Consider the following 6,813-nt stretch of genomic DNA (forward strand, 5'->3'; position numbering starts at 1 on the left):
TTAATCTCAGTGCCATGCCAGTATTATGACACTAGCGATTATCTTCTCGTCTAAGTTAAAATCAGCATCGTGTCACTCTAAATAATGGCATGCTCCCAATTAAATAGTTATATTATTTATTATAACATTAAGTAAAAATAATTTTGTTCAAAAATACATTTATTTTTTGTTAAGTCTCATGATATTTTTTATGAAAAAGTGGTGAAATCGCTTCTCGGCCTTTTGGCTAAGATCAAGTGTAGTATCTGTTCTTATCAGTTTAATATCTGATATGTCCTCTATTTGAGGACTACATATTAAATGGATTTTTGGAACTGGTGGAACAAAGTTGATATTGTATATGATAACAGCAGCGAGATTATTGATAGGTCAATATTGGAAAAATGAAGCTATGCCTACTATTGAAGAATGGACTTTGAAGATGGCCAGTTTCGCAGAGATGGCAAAGATTTCAGCATATTTAAAAGATCGCTCATAAGAGACTTATGTATGGGAGTGGAAAAAGTGGATAGATTATGTGCAGAATAAATATCAAACTAGGAAATACCAGATAGCTTTTAACTGAAAGTATTATATAGGGATAGAATAATAGAATTTTGTGAAGATGTGAGAAAGATACAGAGGGTGGACAGGTTCAAGTTTTATAAAAAGGGGATTTTGATTTGGATTATATTTTGAGGAAGTCTGGGGGGAGGGGAGGGTTAGGGGGGGTTAGGGAGGGTTAGAGAGGTCAGGGAGGGAGGGGGGGAAATTGGGGAGGAAATGTAACTGTAAAACTTTTTCAATAAAAAAAAAAGTGGTGAAATCTTGAAATGTCAAGCTACGAAGGATGAACCATTGGGCAATTGTTCAAGCTCATCTTACGGACCCCAGGGTCAGGAAAAAAATGTCTGCTGTTCTAAGAAGTACAGTAAAGGAAGACTGATGCTGGGCTTGTTGACTGAAAGGTCGGGAGTTCAGCAGTTCGAATCCCTGGTGCCGGATAATGGGGTGAGCTCCCGTTACTTGTCCCAGCTTCTGCCAGCCTAGCAGTTCAAAAGCATGTAAAAAATGCAAGTAGAAAAATAGGGACCACCTTTGGTGGGAAGGTAACAGCGTTCCGTGTGGCTTTGGTTTTTAGTCATGTCGGCCACATGACCACGGAAACGTCTTCGGACAGCGCTGGCTCTTCGACTTCCAAGTCACTCTACCCCTAATCTACTGCTCCAGCTCAAAGGAATTTCCCCCCTCCCATCCCATCTCCTAGGGGATATTATCTCCAGGGAAAATAAGTAGGTGAAAAGTCAAACGTCCCTTTCCAGATGCCTCCGCTTCTCCTTCTTATGTCAGCACTAGAGTAAATGCAGCTTGAAGTGCTGACAGTTACATTCATTTCATATTTCATTTCCATGTTTTATTATCGAGCCATTGATAAAATAAATCCCATATCTTATAATATTGTTTGTCTTCCTGTTCTCTAATTTGAAATGTCAATTTACTCATTTCAGCACATTCCATGATTTTCTTAATAACTTCATCGGTTATACATAATGGTTGGTTAAACTTTGGGGTACCACATGACCAGATTCAATTTTATGACTGTTTTTTATAATAGTTGTAACTGAGTCACTGCAGTTCTTAAGCACATGGTCCTTAAGCAAAACCTGGGCCTTCCTAATGGGTGTCTTAAAACATTGGAACACTGCAACCAGTCATAAATATAAACTGGCTGCCAAGTGCCCAAAATGTGATCAGATAACTGCGATGTGTGTGCGAATCATAACTTTAAAGAATTATCATAAGTAGCTTTTATGAAGTCCATCCTAACTTTAGTCATTAAACTGTTGATCGTAAGTTGAGTACTGCCTATAATTATAACGATTTTGTACAACAATACCTGGAGGAAATGCAATTGTCACGTTATCTAACCACCTCTCATTTTATATAGGATTTTCCAGTATGTCATAATCTCCTATACCTACTGTAAACAGCAGAGGCTTTCTTTAGCAAGAGCACTCCACCTCACACCTCAAGCCACATGTAGTCCTGTTAAAAATTTAGCTGCAGACCCAGAACTCTCTAAACATTATCCGCAAATTATATCTACTGTATGTTTAAAGTGAGAGAAAGGGCACATTATAAATGCCTATAGAGATTCTTAGTCATCCAGGCAGTGGTGGGTTCCTCCCAGTTCCGCCGAGCTGGTAGCGGTGACGATATGACGTCGCCAAACCGGTTCTGGGGCCCCCGCCCCCTGCCCCCCCGCATTATTCTTAACTTTTATTTGGCCCCAATCTATTGCTGCCTCCTGAGTCCCAGTTGATGGGCTATAAGGAAAAAAAACTGTTTAAACTCTTGCCAAGGAACTTCAAAGGGCCGCCCTACAGCTGATCAGAGGTAAAAGGCAGTTTGGTGGTAGACTGGTGCCTCCAAAAACAAATGAGTAGACCAGTGCCTGCAAAAATAAATGGGTAGACCAGTGCCTGCAAAAATGAATCAGTAGACCAGTGCCTGCAAAAATACATGAGTAGACCAGTGCCTGCAAAAATAAATGGGTAGACCGGTACAGTTCTGCAAGCAGTTAAAGGCCTGGTGGACCAGTACCCCTGCTAAATCCTAAAGAATTGTCACATGACCATCAAGCCACACCCACAAAATAAGCCACGCCTACAGAACCGGTAGTAAAAACTTTAGAACCCACCCCTGCATACAGGTCATGGTTGTCCCAAAGGTGCTTTTTCAAGAGGCAACTGGGCTTTTCCAGAAATGAGTATTACAGCTGACATGGCTTCTAATGATACATTTACAATGTCCTAAAGGTGGTTTATCAAGAGGCAACTGGACTTTTCTTTTCTGGTTTTTCTTTGAAGAAGCTGAAGAAGCTTCTTGGCTGAGAAGCAAAACATTTTCAAAGAAAAACCAGAAAGTCCAGTTGCCTCTTGAAAAAGCACCTTTAGGACATTGTAAATGTATCATTAGAAGCCATGTCAGCTGTAATACTAATTTCATTCCATTAAATATAAATGTTGTTTTGGCCAGTGGTGGGATTCAAATAATTTAAGAACCAATTCTCTGCCCTAATGACCAGCTGGGTAGGCATGGCTCGGTGGTCACGTGACCGTGTGGGCGTGGCCAACTCAACATCATTTAGCTGTTACAATGTAATAAGGGTTAACCAGAGAAGCAGTTTCTGTAGGCAGGGCAATAAAAATTACCGTATTTTCCGGCGTATAAGACGACTGGGCGTATAAGACGACCCCCTACTTTTCCTGTTAAAATATAGGGTTTGGGCTATACTCGCCGTATAAGACTACCCCTCTTCCAACGCACACCAAATAAAAATTAAAAAACATCAGATTTGATTTCAATATGGTAATTTTAATTCAAATGCTTATGACACGCAGGTACTGATCAGGAAAACTGTCACTTATAAACATAAGGCTGTTTGTCATCAAACATGTCAACATAAAACAGTGCAATTGGATTAAACTTTTCCTAATTCACTCTAAAGCTGAAAGGAAGGATAAGACAATAAACCCATGGGAGCTGCCATGCTGTTTGTTTTCTAAGCTGTCAACCAAACTGGAACTGATGATGATAGGAGGAAGATAACAAACAATAGAGAGCCAGTGCCGGGCAAGTCCCTGGCGAGTCAGCAACGCCCATCATAACTGCAAGCTATTTTTACAGGTTTTGCTGGCGTGACAGTTTCCCTTTAAAAGCCTTCAAAATCCTCCTGTTCGTCATCTGATATCATAAGTACATCAAGGACATCTTGTGATACATTTGTAAGGCAGTCATCATATGGATCTAATTCTGTATCAGATAGTGTGGTCTCAGCTTCGGCTTCCTCTTCATCTTGCCACAAGTAGTCGTCCTCCATACCATCTAATGAATTTGATATGCCACACTTCTTGAAAGACTTGATTACTGTTTCTGCATCAATATCATTCCAGGCTTTTATGACAAACTTGCACAAACATCCAACTGTGGAGCATGCATGTTTCCTCCTTTTGTGAATGACTTTTCACCGCTAACCATCCACTCATTCCACTGTTCTCGAATGCGATCTTTAAATGGCTTGTTTAGGCACACATCCAGTGGCTGTACCAATGATGTCAATCCTGCAGGAATAACTGCCGCATCTGTGTTTATTCTTGCAAGCCTTTGCTTGGTGCTGGGAGTTAAATGAGCCCTGAACATATCCCACACCAGTAGACTACGTGTTTGAATAAGTCCACCTGGTCACCTGCTCCATACATTATCAAGCCATAGCTTTACCCCTTCTTCATCCATCCAGCCTTTTTCATTCACATGTACAAAACAACCAGCAGGGAACTTTAGTTTTGGCATTGTTTTTCTTTTAAAAATAATCATTGGTCTCAGTTTGGAGCCATCAGCTGTGCATGCTAGTACCACTGTAAAACTGGACTTCTCATGTCCTGTTGTTTTAATTAAAATTGTTTTTTCACCTTTTGGATGGACAGTTTTATTTCCAATCATATCAAAATTCATTGGCGTTTCATCCATATTTCCGATACTACTTAATGCATAGCCATGTTTCTTGCGCTGTTTTATTACGTATCAATGGAAACTATTTACTTTGGCATCAAGATCTGCAGGTAATTTTTGTGCAATTTTTGTCTTTTGCCTCAGAACCAAATTATGCCTTTCCAAGAATCTAGTACACCAGGATACAGTGGCCTTAAATCTGTTGCTGCGATCTGGGTCAGATATGGCCCACTGAAGTGCAAACAAACATATTTTATTTCGTGTCACTACATAACCGTTTCGACGATGCTCATTCACCATGTCTGCTACATGTTTTTCGAGTTCTGGCCAATGTGGGGTGCCTCTTCTTAATGCACACTTACCCCTTGGCATACTCTTTAATGCTTTTACATTTGCTTTCCAGTCCCGAACCATCTTTTCTGTTACTCCATATTGTTATTATGTTCCATGGCAAAGTCTACAACTTTGAGTTTAAAACTGGCTTCATATTTCTTTCTTCTTGCTGGTGGAGCCATGATGGGGTCTCGACTGTTATATTTGTATACTATACTGTATGTACTGTTGCTGTACTGTATGTATTGTTGCTGTACTGTAGAGAAAGGTAATGGGCTACGCTACGTGTAGTGGCAAGAGGGCTATTTTGTACCAGGTTTTTTTCCTTCACCCATGCAGCCTTGTCATGAATCTGAGTTGCTGGCACTGACTGATGACGCTACGGGAGCGCCGACAACATTGACAGGAAGCTGTGCCGATCTAGTCAAGGCTGCATGCTGCTGAATGCTGGAACCAGCTGGTTGCTGAGCGGAGCTTCTCCCAGGCATCTAGGGGGATATTACCAATGCTCCGACTTCCCCAGCTGACCCCCACTGATGGCGAGCCCCACTGGTCTGGGGAAGTCAGAGCATCGGTAATATCCCCCTGGATGCCTGGGGGAAGCTCCGCGCAACAACCAGCTGGTTCCAGCATTCCAAGGCGATTCCAAGGAGGTCCATGGTGAAAGCGGCGCCGCGGTCGACCTGGGCCAGCGCCTTGCACACCTGGCTCTGCGTCTTCATTATGAGAAGCTCCATGCAACTTTGCATGTCTCCGCCCCAGTCTCACAGCTCTCGCAATCCGCTCACCGGAGGAACCATGAAGCGCTTGCACCGCCTTGCCAGATCTTCCTCATCCTCCTTTCCCCACGGCTTTTCTAGTTGTAATTGCTGCTGCTGTTGCTGCTGCCACCGAGGCTGCTCCTTCATCTCCGTCCGCCGCACCAGACCCAGCCCGGCCAGCACCGCCGTGGCTCCCGCAGTCCAAGCGACGCCGATCGCTGCCACCCACCATCGCCCCAACGGGAAGAACCGCCCGGCAGCAATTCCAAGGAGCCCGAAGCGAACATCCTGGAACAGCGCGGGCCGGCCCGGAGGCTTAAACCCCGGGAGCCCAGGTGCCGAACCCCGCACAGCAGAAAAGACATGACAGCCGGTGCCCAGTTCCTTCTGCAGCCGTCCGGATCGGCGTCCGGGCTCGCAGATGAAGGGTGGGAGTGTGCAGCGCGCTTTCCTGGCTTGGCGCCGATCCGGACGGCTGCAGAAGGAACTGGGCACCGGCTGTCATGTCTTTTCTGCTGTGCGGGGTTCGGCACCTGGGCTCCCGGGGTTTAAGCCTCCAGGCCGGCCCGCGCTGCTCCAGGATGTTCGCTTCGGGCTCCTTGGAATCGCTGCCGGGCGGTTCTTCCCGTTGGGGCGATGGTGGGTGTTAGCGATCGGCGTCGCTTGGACTGCGGGAGCCACGGCGGTGCTGGCCAGGCTGGGTCTGGTGCGGCGGGCGGAGATGAAGGAGCAGCCTCGGCGGCAGCAGCAGCAACAATTACAACCGGAAAAGCCGTGGGGAAAGGAGGATGAGGAAGATCTGGCAAGGCGGTGCGAGTGCTTCATGCCTCCTCTGGTGAGCGGATTGCGAGAGCTGCGCGACTGGGGCAGAGACATGCGAAGTCGCATGGAGCTTCTCATAATGGAGACGCAGAGCCAGGTGTGCAAGGCGCTGGCCCAGGTCGACCGCGGCACCGCTTTCACCGTGGACTGCTGGGAAAGGAAGGAAGGTGACCCGAATTCCGGGGTAGAGTGGGGACGCGTTCCTTTCTTGTGGGCCGCGCACTGCCTGGCACCTCTTGTAGGTTGGAACTAATTTGGAGTACAGCTTCCCCTCAATGTTGCCGGCGCTCCCAAAATTGTCATCGGTCAGCGCCAGCAACTCAGATTCGGGTACCTGGCGTATAAGACGACCCCCAACTTTTGAGATGATTTTCTTGGGTTAAAAAGTCATCTTATACGCCAGAAA

At 45.4% G+C, this 6,813-nt stretch overlaps 1 pseudogene; it reads left to right on the forward strand.

Annotated features, from left to right (window-relative positions):
• Nucleotides 1-206: 206 nt before the first annotated feature.
• On the forward strand, nt 207-328 carry LOC139326967 (U2 spliceosomal RNA; annotated as a pseudogene).
• Nucleotides 329-6,813: the final 6,485 nt, after the last annotated feature.

Source organism: Pituophis catenifer, unplaced genomic scaffold (assembly GCF_029215685.1).
Source record: "Pituophis catenifer annectens isolate HBS135680 unplaced genomic scaffold, rPitCat1.0.hap2 SCAF_427, whole genome shotgun sequence".
Taxonomy (NCBI): Eukaryota; Metazoa; Chordata; class Lepidosauria; order Squamata; family Colubridae; genus Pituophis; species Pituophis catenifer.